Below are 19780 nucleotides of genomic sequence, written 5' to 3'. Positions count from 1 at the left end.
TTTAACGCAGTGTTGATAATCTGTGTTCCAGCACAGAGCGAACATGCTCATGATGAAGATTTTGGTGTGAACAAGAAACAGTGCAATAACAAAAACAAACAAACAAACAAACAAAATGGTCTATAGAAAGAACAAGAAGCACAAAAAGGCACTTTGAACTGATGGACATAAACAAAAGAACTAGCCCACAGTAATAATTAAAAAAAAAACCCTCAGGGTGATTCAGATACATGCTCACATAAGACGGCTACATTTTTGCGACGATTCCGCCTTCCGTTCCCAGCGTATTTACCTCTGGGAGCTGAGCTCAGCCCAGCCCTCCTCCTCCTCCTCCTCTATCCTCACGCTCCATAAACGCCCGGATGCAAACCCGCAGCTCCAGTCAGGACAACATGGTTGCTTGACTGAGCACTGTATTAAACAGGAGCGTGCTGGAATCTCAGCGGGTCGCTGCTACAGAAAACGCGACCTCTTCTTCAATTCGAGGTGGCGAATAATTTCGGACTACTTTCTCATTTTCCTATCAGTAAGTAAGAGTCGATTTGGAAGTGGTCGATGATTAAATATAGCTCAGATTGGATTAAAAAGTCATAAAGCCTTGTTATTATTTTAAGGCTTCTCAGTCGTGTCTCTGGGACAGGCTGCATGCTGAGGACGAACATGTTCAGGCAGTCTGATCTCTTATTTATACTGGAACGCGATTATATCTGACAGCATTTGTATTTCATGTGAATTCGATGTAGCGGAACTGAACTGGTTTCCACGGACCAGTCTAGATATTTTAGGATGAAATGGTTTGCGAGTGGCGGCATGGTGGTGTAGTGGTTAGCGCTGTCGCCTCACAGCAAGAAGGACCGGGTTCGAGCCCCGTGGCCGACGAGGGCCTTTCTGTGTGGAGTTTGCATGTTCTCCCCGTGTCCGCGTGGGTTTCCTCCGGGTGCTCCGGTTTCCCCCACAGTCCAAAGACATGCAGGTTAGGTTAACCGGTGACTCTAAATTGACCGTAGGTGTGAATGTGAGTGTGAATGGTTGTCTGTGTCTATGTGTCAGCCCTGTGATGACCTGGCGACTTGTCCAGGGTGTACCCCGCTTTTCACCCTCCAGCATGCCTGCGACCCTGTAGAAAATAAAGCGGCGAGAGATGAGATGGTTTGCGAGTATCTGCTCAGTCCACGCCGGGGGAGCGCATGGACACACTGTTGATGTTTATAGTCGGATAACGATATTATTGACTGACACTGAGCAGCTACAGTATGATCTGTCGGCTATTAGTTACAGTGACCTTAAAGCGGTTTGAACAAAACGGGGCTTCTTTCCTTCCCGGTTTATAGAATTGCAGTCGCTAATTGTAAACGCTAGCTTAGACATTTTAAACGTCCGAGGTACACACCAGACAAAGCTTTATTTGCCTGGAAGTTTGGTTTAAATGATCGCGTTTTTATAAGGGAAACCATTTCCCTGATCTACTGGCAGGCTTCATAACAGAAAGCATGCAGGATCCATGTACGTTTCAAATGGCTGTTCTGGACCTGTGTGAGAGACTGACAAATGTCTTCCTGTCTTGAGTTCTCACATCCAAGCAACAGGTTGTAGAATATCCTAAATGAATGGATATTTGAATGCTACTTAAACCCAACATGACTGAGCTTGAGAATGTCCTTTGCACGCCATACAAAAGCAAAGAATGTGTAGTTGTACTGTACTTGTATACCTGTAGCAGTGTTCATATGTTATTCACTGATTGTACAGTAGATAGGGCTGTGCTCATATAACAACTTGGGTATGTCTTGGCACAGGTATAAGAGTCTGAATCAAAATCTCATCTCATCTCATTATCTGTAGCCGCTTTATCCTGTTCTACAGGGTCGCAGGCAAGCTGGAGCCTATCCCAGCTGACTACGGGCGAAAGGCGGGGTACACCCTGGACAAGTCGCCAGGTCATCACAGGGCTGACACATAGACACAGACAAACATTCACACTCAAATTCACACCTACGGTCAATTTAGAGTCACCAGTTAACCTAACCTGCATGTCTTTGGACTGTGGGGGAAACCGGAGCACCCGGAGGAAACCCACGCAGACACGGGGAGAACATGCAAACTCCACACAGAAAGGCCCTCGCCGGCCACGGGGCTTGAACCCGGACCTTCTTGCTGTGAGGCGACAGCATTAACCACTACACCACCGTGCCACCCCTGAATCAAAATGCCCTTTTTAAGTCATTATCCAGTCACAAATACAAGCAGGATTTGCGTGACCGGAATTTGTGGCTCTGTGAGAGACTGTTCATGTTAATTAAAGCCTTTGCAAAGCCGTTCCTCTCTTGTGTGTAAAGTTTGGACCACTCCAGAGCTGAGTTATACTTCTAATACAGGATGAGACAGAGTTTTCCACAATATGGATTGTGAGTCATCACCCACAGACCCATCACTCCATCCCCTGCACTTTCCATAATACTCTGTCTATGCTCTGAATGCCAGTGATCTCATCAAGGCCTTGTGTTTATCCCTGACAACACTGTTCTGTCAGTGTGGCTTTCCCACGGAGGGCAATCTGCCCATTTATTTATTTATTTATTTATTTATTTTTACCTTTTACTGCACTGTAAGACTGATAATTCATTGATGTATGGTAAGTGTTCTGGTAAATCAAGTCCAAATTTATATTTTGTCAAGGACAAAACATCAGAGGAAATGCCGTTTATAGAAGGCATTATGTGAGCAAAAAATAATTTCTACAAGTGGCCACGATGATTTATTTACTGACCACAAATGCTCTGGTTAAAATGACTCAGTGTCTCTAAACATAGAAAAATGCCTTAAAAGGCTGAAAATATGGGGCTTAATTACCCATGATGGGCTACTTTCATAGGATCAGACATGATCTCTAAAGTGAAAACGCTAGTGAGAAAGTTGACATGAGTATGTACCAGGCAACAAGCTTGTTTTTAAATTTCTAAGCTAAACCAATGTCTTATAACCTCAGAACAGAAAGTAAGGGCAATAACCAAAAACAAGCATGGATGTAAGCCAGAATGGCTAATAACCCTTTTCTATTCAAAGCTGAGCCATGGCTTAGTTCTACAAATTACTCATTAATTTTGTCGATATTTTCCACTGCCAAGCCAACTGTGTCATATTGAACTGCCAATGCTGAATTTAAATGAGCTTTTCTTGCCCTAGTACCATGCAAACTGACACATGGGTGAAAATGAAAATACTGCACATCGTTGATTGATCAAAACACAGTAATCACAGAATTGTCATGATTGTCACCTTTTTGCTGGTGAATTTAATAGGTCAGCAGTTTAATGATTTTAATCTGTTTGAAACAGTATTTTTCTGAAGTACAGCATGGCTCACTTGGTGGTGGATATAGCAACAGCGTGGAAGATTATTCAAAGATTCATTATTGTCAATTCACTATATATCCAGGGCATATAGGGGAATCAAAATGCCGTTTCTCTCTCACCTTACTTGTAAAAAACAGATAAAGATTACACAAAAAAAGGAAAAAAAAAGAGTAATTTGCTGAGCTGAGGTGTGCTCTACCATCCGGTAAAAAAGCTCTATAGCACACAAAGTAAGCATGTGTCTGTGCATCATGTGGTTCGAGAACGGTTTACTTGTAGATTGCAAGGTTTCAATAAAAAGTGCATTCAAGATATAACATGCTGGAGATGATATACAGACAACCCACATAAAATCCTATCCATTAAAGGTGAGATAGATATTTGTATTGCCTAGAAAATTCAGATAACCTGGGAAGGATATGTAGAACATCAACAAAAATGTAGAAATTGTTTAAGGTGATCAAAAGTTTAATAATTTGCCTATGAAATTCATGAATTTTCAGAAAGACAAACATGAAGGAGATGCCCAGTGTAGCGAGATACTTTTGCTAAAAGTAATGCATATCTTCCAACTGGGAATTAAAATGAGACACCTGCTCGACTTGTTCCTTGTGGACTGGTAATGTGATCAGTAGCATTGTAATGACTTGGATCAGTGGCTGCCTTTACATTAAGTATTGGGTGATACCTCATCACTTTAGATTTGCTTTGGTGAATTACCTTCATAGATTGCAGCTAACGGTTCTTGTAAGCTCCAAGTAAGCTGGGTGGCTAAAATTAGCCAAGTGATCTGAGCTAACATGGCAAAGGCTGTGATGCTAACAGACCAAGCTAGCAAAAGCTGTGACATTAACCAAGTGAATTAATGTAGGCTGAAAAAATTGGGATGGCACTGTATCATGAATTAAATAGCTATGGTTGTTGCGGGGCGGCACGGTGGTGTAGTGGTTAACACTGTTGCCTCACAGCAAGAAGGTCCGGGTTCAAGCCCAGCGGCCGGCGAGGGCCTTTCTGTGTGGAGTTTGCATGCTCCCCCTGTGTCCGCGTGGGTTTCCTCTGGGTGCTCCGGTTTCCCCCACAGTCCAAAGACATGCAGGTTAGGCTGATTGGTGGCTCTAAATTGACCGTAGGTGTGAGCGTGAATGGTTGTCTGTGTCTATGTGTCGGCCCTGCGATGGCCTGGCGACTTGTCCAGGATGTACAGTACCCCACCTCTCGCCCATAGTCAGCTAGGATAGAGTCCATCTTGCCTGTGACCCTGTAGGACAGGATAAGCGGCTACAGATAATGGATGGATGGTTGTTGTGTTTCATGTTTTGTTCATAAATAGATGCCTTTATATTGTTTAATTATATTAAATTACATTGTAAACACATCATTCCAATGTTGTTGTAGTTCACCAATTGACAGCTCCTTTAAATTGCAAGATGGACAGGATTTTTTTGGTGGTTATTACAGCTGCAGTATTAATTAAGACTAACTATTTACACTAAATAATTAAGTATAATATGGTATGTAACATGCTGCCCTTCTTGCAAATGTATGCGGAAGCCATGGCCTAATGGTTATAGAAGCAACTTTGGGACCAAAAGGTTGCCGGTTTGATTCGCTTGACCAGCAGGAATGGCTGAAGTGTCCTTGGGCAAGGCACCTAACCCCCAACTGCTTCCCAGGCTGATCTGGGTATGTTGTATAATCCTCCGGATAAGGGCATTCGCTAAATGCCTGTAAAGTATGTCAAATGTTTTGATGGTCATTTAACTATGGGAGGACCCTGTGCAGTCTTGTTGTTAAGGAGTGTCTGTTTCAAGCTATCATAATAGGGTGGTGACAGATTAATCTTTGTTACATGTCAAAATTTTATGGTCATCTTAATAGCTTGGTTGTTGTGTGTGAATTGATTTTATTTTATTTCCTTGAACAGTGAGAGACCAAGGGAAGTGTTCATGTGGCATGAGTGCTTGGGTGATGAGACCCTCTTCAGGAATAATTTAAAGTTACTGTTGGATTCTGCATGTAACAACTTATGTATTGTTGTACTGTAATCTCGTGAGTTTCATGTCTGTTTGCTGTGTGGCGTGTAGTTAAGGCCATCTGGTGATGCTGAAGAGCAATATAACTGGGATACTTGGTGATTATGGGGTAGAGCCTCATGCATCATAAAATAAAAATAATTTGTTAAGTATAAGATGAGAAATATAACTTTTTTTTAATCAAAATATATCATCACAGTGATACTGTTGTTTATAGCTCAAAGTTTACATATAACTCCTGGCATTTGTATGTATAATAAAAGGTAAACTTTGGACATCTTTGTGTGTGGAAAAATAAGAGTATGTGCTCACAGTATGATACCTATTGACAAACAAACAAACAAACAAACAAACAAACAAACAAACAAACAAAACCTGCTTTAGAACTTGTTAGACTACCACAGAACCACAGTGATATTCTGTTTAAAGGAAACCATTACTTCATATGATCGTGCCATGTCATCAGGCTGTGGCCTAAAGCATTTCACAACAACATTCAATTGTTTACTTTAGGTTTATAAATGCATGCATTGTAGTTTTGATACTGCAGTGTATGGTTGGGCAATAATTTGCACTTGCTCTTGTGTGGACAGGTGGCATGTGCAAGTATATTTTCTGTGAACTTCGAGCTAATGCTTGAAATCCTGAAGCACATTTTATTTTGTCTCTGTATGGCACAATAACCATGGTGAGGAAACCAAGTGGTCGTCTAAAAATATCAAATTGGAACTTGATTAGAACAAGGGTAATGGGTGGGCTCAAGAGGTGCACTGTGTAGAGTGCGAGTATATTTTTTGCTCTGTGTGTGTGTGTTTTCCTGGTAGAGTGTATGTATTCCAGTCAAGAGGTAAGTATGTGCCTAGACAGCTGGCTGGGCTTTTTTCTCGATAGCCTGTGACAGGACTATTTCCAGCACCCATGGGTCATGTTGCCGCTAGGGAAGATAACACCCTGATAGCATGATAACAGTAACTGGCAAACCTATGGCACTATAGAGCAGCTAATCACTGTGAAGGGGAAAATGTTTGGCACAAAAGACTTGTAAGATGTTTTTTTTTTTTAATATATATAAACAAGGTGAATCCATAATGACTTTGATAGAGAATTCAAATCTAAACAAATCTGAAGCCAAAGATTCGGAACAATTTGGCTAAACTGTCTGTGAATTGTATGGACAGAACATAAGCTATAAATGAACAGGAAGGGAAACGCTAACTTGACAGAGGACAAGCCACGGATTATGGTGGAGATATTCATCGATCATATGTTAGAAATGTTAGCAAATGTTGATCTTCACCAAAAGTTCCAAGTCCACTATAGCTACAAAAATGAAATGAAGAAAGCGTGGGAGGGGGAAGTCAAGAAAGGAATTGCCTGAGCAAGAATGTGGACAAGACTGAACAAACAGAAGAGGTTTGAGGGGTTTGTAAACTGATGCCAAACTTGCTTTGCTGCTTGCAAGGTAATTATTTTGCATAGTACATTTTCTGTAACGTTATCCAACATAATTGCTATTCGGATGGAATGAGTTTTCTGGGCATGTGTCTGTTAGGTAATGTTGCTGTTGGACGTCTGTTGTAATTATGATTGATTCACATAGTAAGGCCATCCTTAAAAAAAAAAATCCGTTTCCTGTCCACCGGGTGAGCAAAAAAATTTTCAGTAGGGAGGGAGGGATTTTTTTTTTTTTATATGGATGGATAAGAAATCGCAATGCTGTGTTTGCTTTTTCTTTCAGTACTTTTTTTTATTACAAAAGCAGACACATTTAATAAAATATGACAGTTTAATCAACTGAAACTTGTATAAAAACTTTAAGTTAGCATTTTAAATGCTAACTGCAATATTTGCAAAACTTTTACAAAGGTACTTAAAATGTCCGACACACGGACTTTTTGTAGTTCTAAATCGACCGTTAGGCCTAGTTCGGATAAAATTACACTATTAAAATGATCACTGAATGATTTGTTTTTCTGAATCTTTACTATTTTGTTGTTTTCTAGAATACCATTTTGCGATTTCACACTTAAGCAAATGTTTGAAAACTCCGGATCTCCTTCCTTCATGGTGGCTGCCATTTTTTTGTGCCGCACGGTGCATGCGCAGAGCTGATTCAATTCTATATTCTGCGTGGAATGCAGGGCTTTCCACAAGCGCTGGCTGCCGGCCGTACAGCCGACTACACAATTAAGTCCAGCCGGCTACTTTAATGACTATTTTTGTAGCCCACAGGCTCTAAATATTAATTTTCGATTTTAATAAAATTAAATGTTTATCTAACGGACTGACAATAATGTCAAACTGAACCGCACTCATTTAAGTTGTGATTCGCACTGTTTGTACCGATAATAACCAGAAATTCCCCGCCGACTTCGTTGATCAAGGGAGAGTAACTCATCCGCATCCCCGACATGTGGTGTGTGCGCGCGCGCTCGACGGAGGCAGTAGTGTGTCGGAGGCGACATCGGAGGGAACAGAAGTGGAGATAACGCTTATTTTGTCTCCGGTAAACCAGTCTTCTCTCGTTCAATTATGTGCTGGCATCAAAAGACACTGTTGGTTGTAAATGAAACCAAACTGAGTTGTTGGAGTGTATTTGCATACACAAATGGAGAAATGTTCGCGGAGTGTTTAATTGCGTAGCCCCACTGCAGACCGTTGTCGTTGTTAATTCATAGCATGCTCAACTGCGTGAATGTGTCATGCACTGAAAATAAGAGATTTACAAGCCAGGAACGCCTCATGATGCAATACGCAAGAAAAGAAAAGAAGAAGATTTACTGCCATTTTACTTTGTATTTGAGTAAAGTGAATAAATAAATGGTCTGTGGAAAATACATTTAATCCTGGGAACTGCGTGCACAGGAGTTTATTTTGTGTTTACCCCCCCCCCGGCTGGCTACTTATTTGTCATGGCTGGCTAGTATGAGCCTTAGTGGAAAGCCCTGGGAATGCGTAAATGTCAAGTTCGATTTTAGATTTACGAACCTGAAAAAAAGTCGAAAAACCGGCGTTAAAAAAAAATTTTCAACCGCACAAACGGCACTCACCCGGCCGGTGGACCGGAAACAGAACATTTTTTAATAATGACCTAGGGTTAGGCCATCATCCATGACCGAAGGATGACAGTTATCATGATCACCCATTCCCCCACCACAGGTTCAGACTGACAGCAGGGCACACCCTGACACACGCGATAATTCCAGTGTCTATATTTTATTACTTATTTATTACTTGTTTGTGGGGATTTTGCCAGAGATCACGTTGAGCTGCAGAATATCAAGTATTTTAAGGAGTGTCAGAAGTTGGCCAGAGGGTGCAAAAAAAAAAAAAAGCATGGGGTTATTCTAATTATTATATCAGTTCCTTGCGCCTGATTTACTAAAGGGGAAAAACAGCTCATTTCATCGCACTATTTACAGCCCAGTGAAAGCACGTTTTAGGTGCAGACAGACATAATTCTGGCACGAACAAATAATTCTGTAGCAGTTGTTGGGGTTTGAGCGGAAAATGAGGAGATGGGATTCAGGCTTGTTTCAACTCAAAGGAATGCCTGATTTTCCTTTGTTTGTTTTTCAGCGTATTTCCTTTTTTAGTACGCACATCTGTGATGCTCAGCTCTCTCCTGTAGCTTTCGTCTTTTCTTCTTTATCCTTTTTGCTACTCGCTGCAAGGCAGAACACTGATTAGCACAAATCCATCCTTACCACTCAGCTTCGAACTTCGTTCATAAACCAACACTTGACCATGTCCCTGCATCCATAAATTCCTAATCGTTACATTATTACTCCTAAGTATAATTATATACTATATACAATACTGTGCAAAATTCTTTGGCACTCTGTTTTTTCATACAAATTTTGTTATAGATTTCTATTTTATGACTGCTATATTATTGAGTCAGTACAAAAACATTTGAGTTCCAAACGTTTGTTTTCCAACACAAAATTAAATGTTACAGAAAATTGTATCTGAGCAACATATTATATAAGAGAGCACTTTTCAGATTAAAAAAGAAAACATAATGAAGGCTGCTGGGTTTTGCTGCAAAATGAATAAGCAAGTGTGACCGTCAAAGTGTCCAGAAGAACTGTAGCTGGTTCTGCAAGATGCTCAGTAAAACCTACAGCTCATTTCCTTATAAAACTGCACTAATTGTACGTGAGACTATTTTTTTTTTTTTAAAGCGAATGGTCATCTCACACCAAATATTGACTTTATTACGGCTTACTCATGTTTTTTTTTTTTTGAATGTTGAAATATTTAATTTCATTATTTTTACCTCGCCTGGGACGGAGTCCCGGTATTGTTTTCGGTCGGGCTTGGTTGTTTGTTTGTTAACAATATTACAGGAAAATGGCTGGATCAGTCTTCATGAAACTTTCAGGATAGATGGGCATTGGTCTCAAATATAACCTCCAACATTTTGAGGGTCATCTGGTCAAAGTCACCAAAAAAGTCAAAATTGTTTTTGTTGTGGCTACTGCCTCATATAGAGGCACTAGCCACTATGTCATCGTGCTGTAAGAGTGTAACAATCGTGTACTACACATGTTCCGAATAAAATGGCCAGTGAGTGTATACAATTTGGTTCATCATCCGAAATAAATGGACTAGACTAAAGAAATCGCTTTCAGATATATTTATGCTTATTACAGAGGGAAAGTGCGTTCCACTGAGCTCTAGCGCTGGGCCTCTTCTGGGAAATAAGAGTTTCGGTCATGGCGACAGCGTGTGTATGTCAGCCTCGGTTCAGAGGTTTCAGTTTCAAAAACTGTAAGAGTAGAATAATATTAAGTACAGACACTTGGTATATTTTACTTATGTGATTGTTAATTTTTGGATTATGCTTCATTTTTGTGGCTACTGCCTCATAGAGTAAAAAAAGAAATGCATAATTTATTTACTGTATGGACATGATATCAGAAAACCAATTTTATTTATAAGCAGTAGCCACGTGTACCTATAGGGTACTCTTGCGATATTCATATTCATCATAAGTGCTACCGGGCGAGGTTTTTTTCGCCTGGCAACACTTGTTAAAGCTGTTTTTGGTCTACAGCATTTTTTTTTTAATATGCGCCAAGACTTTTGCACAGTACTGTAAGTGTAATTGTTATTTCCCTTTCATATAAAAGGTGTTGCAGATTAAAATATTGTAGTACCTTTTTTTTTAAAATATATAGGAGTAGCTCATAAAACATACCCCGGCCCCTATGTCCATCACAATGTTTAACTGTAGACATTGTTATATGCCAATTTGGTAGACATTGCCTAACCCTGTCACATAGGAAAAGCAATTTCTTTATAAGACACCGAGATGGGCGGCACGGTGGTGTAGTGGTTAGCGCTGTCGCCTCACAGCAAGAAGGTCCGGGTTCGAGCCCCGTGGCCGGCGAGGGCCTTTCTGTGTGGAGTTTGCATGTTCTCCCCGTGTCCGCATGGGTTTCCTCCGGGTGCTCCAGTTTCCCCCACAGTCCAAAGACATGCAGGTTAGGTTAACTGGTGACTCTAAATTGACCGTAGGTGTGAATGTGAGTGTGAATGGTTGTCTGTGTCTATTGCCGCTTTTCCACTACAAACGTGGCTGAGTCGGGCTGAGCCGTGCCGTGCTGAGTTGGGCTGAGCGGGGCTGTTGGAGTTGCATTTCGACTACAACCGCGCTGAACCGTGCTGGCTGGAAGTGGGTGGACACATTGGGTGGAGTTAGCGAAAGTAGGTGGACGTCAGGTGATGTCGTTAAGCAGCGCAAACAGTGACATCAGTGATCTTTTAAGCGGTAGTCTCACAACCCGGATAGTAAACAATAAACATGGAGGACATGGAGTCGTTAGTGTTGCTGGTCTTGGTGCTGTGGCTTGTTGTCACCGACAATGCCAACAGATACTGGCAAGAGCGTATAGATGAAGCGAGGCGCATAAGGCTTCAGAAATTCTCGTAATTCGTAATTCTTCTCCTTCCGGGTTTACGGTGTTTACAGATCCCAGTGCGCTCGCGGGGCGTGTGTGGGCATGTGAGGACACTCCTCCTCACCAATCAGTGCACAGGGGAGTGTCTGCTCACGCCCCCTGCCTCACTCGGCTCGCTTTGGCTCGCTTCAGCCCCACTCCAAAACGGTGCGAGTTTTAGGGGCTAAGCAGGGCTGAAGCGAGCTGAGTCGTGCTGTTTTTTGGTAGTCGAAACGCGAGCCGTGTCGGGCTGAAGTGAGCTGAAGTGAGCTGAAAAAGGGTAGTGGAAAAGGGCCATATGTGTCAGCCCTGTGATGACCTGGCGACTTGTCCAGGGTGTACCCCGCCTTTCGCCCGTAGTCAGCTGGGATAGGCTCCAGCTTGCTTGCGACCCTGTAGAAGGATAAAGCGGCTAGAGATGATGAGATGAGACACCGAGATGGAAGTGTCTTCACAATTGTATGCATGTATACATGGCTTTAAGACTAAAAATTTCCTGCATACTGTGTATAGCTTGTATAGAGGGGAAACTGCTTGCTTTTGACCTTTGTAATATACCGTACACTTGTTGTAGGACTTGTGTTTACAGAAGTTGTGCTTGATCCTTAGTAGCTCACATGACCATACCAAGCAGGTACTGTAGGCTATACCTGTGCTACGTAGGAACTTGGTAACTTGCCTAGAAGTGTCGCTTCTCTAGCAAGTCCTTTTTAATATTGTCTGGGTTTTTATTCTGCATTTTAAACCTGGCTAATTCATGGTTTTGTTTTGGCTGGAGGTGATGAAAAATCAACTCTTTTTTTTTTTCCCCATAGGATATAGTATTGTAATGTTTATCATCATGTCAGTTTGGTGTTAACGCAGTGTTATTGGGTTGCGTCCTGTAAAATCAGCAGACTTTTGATTCAACTATAGACTTGCACAACTAGCAAATTCTATTAATTCAGTCAGTATAGACATTTATAGTTAGTTCAATTGAGCTGAAGTCCGATGGGTAACTGTTTGTGCATATCAAGACTCTCGCTGACATTCCACTGTACACCGCTTGCATTGGTGTAGCTTTGGAGAGATGTGTGGAAAGATGGCGTGGGAGTGAAGGGATTCCATCAGTGGCTAAGTCTGGAAAAACTGAGTAAAATCCCCCAACATGAATTTTCATGGATTTACACTGATAATAAATATAGTGATACATTGTAGAGAAATTCAAGACACCCTATAGTGAAGAATGATGTTCAGGTTGATGTTGAAGTCAGGAAGTGACTAACTCACTTCCCTGTATAGACTTTCTCACTTTATTTAGGATAATGAGTGGTAATAGCATTATAATAATGATACATGCTTTATAATTTTTAGCTTTGGTTTCCCATAAGCAGAAATATGATATGTCTAATAACTTTAAGTGCTCTTTCTGACTATGACGATGATGCTGGTGAATACAGTGGAAATCAGATTAATTCCTGATCTTGAACTTGGACAGTAAGAAAGAACTGTCTGCTGTATTCATAGTATGTTAAAAGTGGAATCTGTTTGCCAAATGTGAAGTTTGTGGGTGGTGTATTTTACCCTTGGCACAAAGAGATTTGATGGAGGAATGCAGGGGATTGTCACGTATTGTGACAGTCCGTTCCAGTCTGTGACTAACCTTTTCCAAGTGTGTTTGTCAGGTTTTTGAGTATGTGTCTTGTGCCATACTTGTTCAAATGTCTGCACTCGTCTCGTGGTTTGTACAGGTGTAGGAGTGCCGTAGCCAGGTGTAAACTCCACTCTTACTTTGTTAAATACATAGACAACTACAGCACAATTTTATATAAATCTGACAATTATCCTCGCCAACCAATATAAGATCCTGTAAAATACAGAATGGTTTTTATTTAATTTTTTTTTATTAAACCCTGTAGAGCGTCTGATGCCTATAATCTACTGATTGTATGTTGCTTTTGTGGTCCTTCTTTTTAGAGTGGAGCCAGTGACAAAAAGACATGCTGAAACACCCTGTGACATGATAAATTGTCTGAGCTCAGTTTAGAGTGAAGAGTTTAACTGGAACTGGCAACCACTCATTTGATGGACACCTGTTAAGACATGAGTACAGTTTGTTAGACAGAGTCCGTGTCCCATTTCACATTGAAATGAGAAGTTGTCAAGTTGTTTTCTTCCTCACAGAGGTGGTGCTTTGCCTCCAAAGGCAGTTGGGTAAAATACCGTAAAATACCAAATAATAGCCCGGGCGATTATTTGTCTCAATCACGTAAGAGACCCGGCGTGTATTAGAGACTAGGCGGCTATTTGGAACAGGCGATTAATTCCTTCTTCACAAACACCTTCCCCAAAATCTACCTCAAAACGGGGAAAAAAATCATTCTCAGATAGGCCTACTTTTAACCAGTATAACTTACAGTTTGTTTAGAGTTAGATTACAGATAGCACGGTGCCGACTTCGGGGAATTTTGAAGACGCAGAATGCATCTTCGCATGGCACAGTCGGGGTGGATAAAGGATAAATCACACACCTTTTCCTGTTAATGACTAGTTAAGCGCATGCTTTACAAAATAATCAAGAAACCACACCATTGTCTGTGCGCAGCACTGTGATTTAATTACTCTGCAAAGTTATGGTCACTTGCTATCACCCTCACCCATGCAGCCTCCACCCTTTGCGCTTCGCGATGTCTGTCAATCTGAAATTGCACGGAGGGCGTGACGTTGAAGCAACATAATTAGGGTGCGAAGTGTCAAACCAAAGGGTTTTTTCTTATGCTGAAAAATAAGTGACCTGCAGTGGCTACATACTGTCATCTTGCATCACGTTTCTCTCCAAGACGTCTCCCTATTTGGCCGATATGAGCCTATTCCCCGAGTGAGTTGGTACGGTGGCTCGACCCCGTAGAAAACTTAAAGTTCGGATGAAAGTTAGTTGAATAGGTTACTGACTTGTAGGCTACATGTTGCCTGCCTGACGCGTGCTTCTGCCCAACTTGCACGACAGATTACTTGTTGAAAAGGCCGCTTGGATTAGATTGGCCGCGAGCAGACTGAAATGCATGTTAGAACGCTCTCACCTTTTTTGTAAAGCGTCTTCCAGATCCAAATGGGTAAGGGCAAGTGAAATGGTATAAGGTCTTTAATAAAACTCAGTGTGTGCTTTGACGCATGCATTCGGCAATTTAGGTCGTTTAACAGAAGCAGCAGTCCAACCTTGGAAACCCGCAGTCCTCAATGTCACCACACACGCTGGCTTTCGTTGGGTATACCCAAAGGGGTGGCTAAGACATCTGTCAAAAGTTACGGAGTTGCATTCCTCAAGAAATATTACGGTAGACCAAGATTATAACATTGAAATGGCATGTTTATTATCACGTAACAAAATGTTGTAAACAGTATTATAGAAATAATTTCATTCATTCATTCATTCATTCATTCATTCATATTGTTTCGGTAGAAAACTATGCAATGCAAAATCGTTTAAACACCAGAAAACCAGAAAAGTGCTGGGCCTCAAGATTCTAGATAGAACGTTCGGACGCCTTTTTTTTTTTTTTTAGACCCCGGCGAGTATTCGGAACCGGCCTTTATTTGTCACAACACACGCGTACACCCGGCCGTTAAAGGGAACTCGGCGGTTAATTGGAACTCGGCTATTATTTGGTATTTTACGGTATGCTGAATTTAAAAAAATTAGATTTTGTCAACAAATTTTCCAAGCCCAGGCAATCAAATGCAATATTTTTCTGTATTCATTCTCAGAAAAAAGGTACGAAACTGTGGCATTCATTGTTTCTGGGGTGGCATCCTCAAGTGTGCACCTTTTTGTACATTTAGTATGCATCTTTTACCTAGAATGGTGCAAGTCGTGTACCTATAAACAGGGATGAAAGGCTTCCGGATTTACCCGGAAATCCAGATATTTGACAAAACTCTTGAAAATCTCCGGTTTTCCGAATGGAGAAATTTATTTTTCGGATTTTTCATGTTCCTAGACGCGGCTTAATACTTCGCATCGTCCTTGCCTGGGCGCGGTCCTTAAATAGCCCAAACATAGTTCATTGATGAAAGACAGGTGATCTTTGTTAACGGCACGCATGCCGGAGCTCGTTAGGCATGTGCGCCCAAGGCGTGCCTTCAGGTGCACGTGCTAAGGTGCGCAGGACTGACACGGTTCTGCGCAAGCGCAAAACAATCGCACTAGAAAGCATGTTCAAGCTGCCAGTGTAGCTGCAGTCTTTTTAGTTGCAAATTACAAGTATTGTTAATAATTCGCTATGTCAAAACAAGCAAAACTTTCCTCCTTCTTTTGACGTGAAGAGAGGTAAGCAATTTATTTTTTTTTTTTCCATCAAAGTTGCATTTTGTGGTTTCGAAGCTAAGTTTTAGTGCCATTTCTAGAACACAACATCAAGAAAACGTGGAAGAAACAGCAATAATGGAAGAGCCGGTTTCTAAGCTACCTAAAACTAGCAATGGTAATTATTTTTTGTTACATAATGTACTCAGGCTGCCAGTCAGTGTGTGCCCCCCCCTTGAAAAATCCTAGCTACGCCCCTGATTTACATGAGAAATTTGGTATTCATTGGTGTGTTTAAATTTACAGACAGTACGAACTAATGTGGTGGCACGGTGTTGTAGTGGTTAGCGCTGTCGCCTCACAGCAAGAAGGTCCGGGTTCGAGCCCCGTGGCCGGCGAGGGCCTTTCTGTGTGGAGTTTGCATGTTCTGTCCGTGTCCGCATGGGTTTCCTCCGGGTGCTCCGGTTTCCCCCACAGTCCAAAGACATGCAGGTTAGGTTAACTGGTGACTCTAAATTGACCGTAGGTGTGAATGTGAGTGTGAATGGTTGTCTGTGTCTATGTGTCAGCCCTGTGATGACCTGGCGACTTGTCCAGGGTGTACCCCGCCTTTTGCCCGTAGTCAGCTGGGATAGGCTCCAGCTTGCCTGCGACCCTGTAGAACAGGATAAAGCGGCTAGAGATGATGAGATGAGACGAACTAATGTAAACAATTGGCTTCAACTCACATAAATATGAATTGGAAATTTTTAGTTCACTTTAACTTATGCAAATGCACAACTCTACTAAAAGATTGGTAAACGAGGCTCAGTGTCCCCAACATTGAAACCTGAAAGCTTTAGAAACTCTAACAGACCTTTACTTTTAAACAGTACTGTTTTGGGATTTTGCTGAGTTTACCTTCAACTATCTGATTTTTTTCAAAGTCATTAACTGTGTAGCCAGGAAAATCACTGCGTTTTCTAAATGCACTCCTGAAAATTACTCGTTAACTAGGGGAATTTGATATTTTTGACATGTTAAGCATTAATGTACATGAAAGAAAAAGGCTTAAAAGTTATAACTTGTTTTAGTGAAAATAAGTACTAAAATGCACTAGAATGCAGGGTTTTGCGTGTTATGTTGTTAAAATATTTTTGGGGGACGTTGTCCCCCCCATCTTAGTTTGACTTTCAAAAGTTCAGGTTTTTTTTCTTTGCTCCACTTTCATCTCTACTATAAAGCTTTCCTTGGAAAGGTAATTACAGTCCATTTATTTACATTAAACCTTTTTTAAAGGTAAACTTTTATCTACATTTCCAAGTGAAATATACAGTATGTGTTGTGCAAAAGAGGTAGAAAAGATGAGCGTACCACTCCAGCACCTAGAAAGGTTACAGATTACCTTTTGTTCTGAGAATGTACAATATGGAAATGTTAGAAAGGTAAAATCCAGAAGTTTATAGTTGTCTTACTCGTGCTGTAGTACCTGAGGTCAGTCATGGTGACCATTATTTGAAGGTCTCGGTGTCAGAATTGACTGCATTTTTACTCGGTTTTGTCTCTGTCTCAGATATGGAAAACCCTGGATTTTATTTCAAGTCTTAAGACCAGAACTGTGGGGATATTGCCAAATTGCCTGTACATTGTCTGATTTATTTAACATCATTAGTGTGATGGTATGTAAAACGTCCAGCTTCAAATGCAGCGGTGGTCACCCCTCCCCGGCCTCCTTCACACACAGTTGTCTCGGCCTGTCTTTGTATTGATTTGTGCCGCTTTTCCACTACAAACGCGGCTGAGTCGGGCTGAGCCGTGCCGTGCTGAGTCGAGCTGAGCGGGGCTGTTGGAGTTGCATTTCGACTACAACCGCGCTGAACCGTGCTGGCTGGAAGTGGGTGGACACATTGGGTGGAGTTAGCGAAAGTGGGTGGACGTCACGTGATGTCGTTAAGCGGCGCAAACAGTGACATCAGTGATCTTTTAAGCGGTAGTCTCACGACCTGGATAGTAAACAATAAACATGGAGGACATGTAGTCGTTAGTGTTGCTGGTCTTGGTTCTGTGGCTTGTTGTCACCGACAACGGCAACAGATACTGGCAAGAGCGTATAGATGAGGCGAGGCGCATAAGGCTTCAGAAATTCTTGTAATTCTTCTTCTTCCGGGTTTACGGTGTTTACAGATCCCAGCGTGCTCGCGGGGTGTGTGTGGGCATGTGAGGACACTCCTCCTCACCAATCAGTGCACAGGGGAGTGTCTGCTCACGCCCCCAGCCTCACTCAGCTCAGTTTGGCTCGCTTCAGCCCCACTCCAAAACCGTGCGAGTTTAAGCAGGGCTGAAGCGAGCTGAGTCGTGCTGTTTTGAGGTAGTCGAAACGCGAGCCATGTCGGGCTGAAGTGAGCTGAAGCGAGCTGAAGTGAGCTGAAAAAGGGTAGTGGAAAAGGGCCATTGGTCTCTACGCCTTAAAATCTTTGTCTCGCTTGGTCTTGATGCACTGCAGTTCTGGTCATGCCCTTGTCTCGGATTAGGTGCTCTTGACTAGGTCCAACATCCCCTTCCAGATTTTATTTTATTTAATTTTTGTTTGTTTATAACAATTCTGATTAAAAAGTCACAGATATGGTGCTAGGATTTTTTGTTCTGGGTCCTGGGACCCACATGACTGGCCAAATTTGGGTCCCTGGTATTTTTTGTGGGGTGTATCATGTATGTGTATATAATTTTATAGAAAAGTTCTGAAGTGTGTGTGTGTGTGTGTGTGTGTGTGTGTGTGTGTACCGGTACATGTAGTCAAGTTTATTTTTGTAGTGCTTTTAACAATAGACATTGTCACAAAGCAGCTTTACAGAATTTGAATGACTTTAAACATGAGCTACTTTTATCCCTAATCGATCCCCAATGAGCAAGCCTGTGGTGATGGTGGCAAGGAAAACTCCCTCAGACGACATGAGGAAGAAACCTTGAGAGGAACCAGACTCAAAAGGGAACCCATCCTCATTTGGATGCTAAGACAATGTGAGGCCATCCTTAAAAAAAATCCGTTTCCTGTCCACCGGGTGAGCAAAAAAATTTTTGGGAGGGAGATATATATATATATATATATATATATATATATATATATATATATATATATATGGATATGGATGGATGGATAAGAAATCGCAATGCTGTTTGCTTTTTCTTTCAGTACTTTTTTATTACAAAAGCAGACACATTTAATAAAATATGACAGTTTAATCAACTGAAACTTGTACAGAAACTTTAAGTTAGCATTTTAAATGCTGACTGCAACATTTGCAAAACTTTTACAAAAGTACTTAAAATCAGGCTTTCGTCTAAACCAGGGAACAGGGGCGCTGCGCCCTCTTACTCTCGGCGTGCGCCCTCTTACCGAAATGCAGATTGAACCCCAAGTCACACTTAGGTCATGCACTTATATGCTACTGCACAACATGCAATCTTTCTCAAAACAATCTTTTCTCCGTGAAAACATCCCAGCAACACCACGTGACAATGTGTCTGATCATCAAATACGTTATAATTACTCCAAAAATATTCCAATCATAGTAGATACACCGCCAGACGGTGCAAAAACAATCCGAATTGGTGTTTTCCAGACTGAGGTGCCATGTTGTTTGTTTACTTGTCGCGGCTGCTCTCGCGAGATTTGACATGGGTTACATACAAGGTCAGCTGACTTGTAGAGCGAGATTTCTCGAGACTGAATGACCTTTCACCCACCGGCGCGGGAGCTTTTGACAGAAGTAGTTCGCGAGTTGTTTTTGTTGACACTTGGGCATTTAAAGATGTCATCCCGCGGCACGAAACGGAAGAAAGCCAAAGACTGTCCGGGGCAGAAGATGTATTACTTCTTTCTTTTTTCAATGTTGACAGACAATTTGTTACAATTTCACTCTCAGATAGCCTCAGAATGTCCCATTGTAGCCTCAATTTTTCCAAGGCTTTGCACGGCGGAGGGGGGTGGGTGGACAACCGGCACCATCCCCCCCGCTTCGCTTCCTCGCCATGGTGAGCGCCCTCATACTAAATTTTTCTAGAAAAAACCCTGCTTAAAATGTCCGACACATGGACTTTTTGTAGTTCTAAATCGACCGTTAGGCCTAGTTCGGATGAAATTACACTATTAAAATGATCACTGAATGATTTGTTTTTCTGAATCTT

At 41.7% G+C, this 19780-nt stretch overlaps 1 protein-coding gene across 2 annotated transcripts in view; it reads left to right on the top strand.

Annotated features, from left to right (window-relative positions):
- Positions 1 to 360: 360 nt before the first annotated feature.
- slc20a2 (solute carrier family 20 member 2) overlaps positions 361 to 19780 on the top strand; it is a 75295-nt gene continuing 55875 nt past the window's right edge. The window contains exon 1 of one of the 2 annotated variants that reach the window (XM_060931911.1): positions 361 to 486. The gene's annotated coding sequence lies outside the window, so the exon portion shown is untranslated. Of the gene's footprint in view, positions 527 to 19780 lie in introns of both variants that reach the window. The other variant, XM_060931910.1, reaches the window with a different exon arrangement.

This window comes from Neoarius graeffei, chromosome 10 (assembly GCF_027579695.1).
Source record: "Neoarius graeffei isolate fNeoGra1 chromosome 10, fNeoGra1.pri, whole genome shotgun sequence".
NCBI lineage: Eukaryota > Metazoa > Chordata > Actinopteri > Siluriformes > Ariidae > Neoarius > Neoarius graeffei.
Note: the sequence above shows the minus strand (reverse complement) of the source record. Positions and strands in the feature narration are given on the sequence as shown.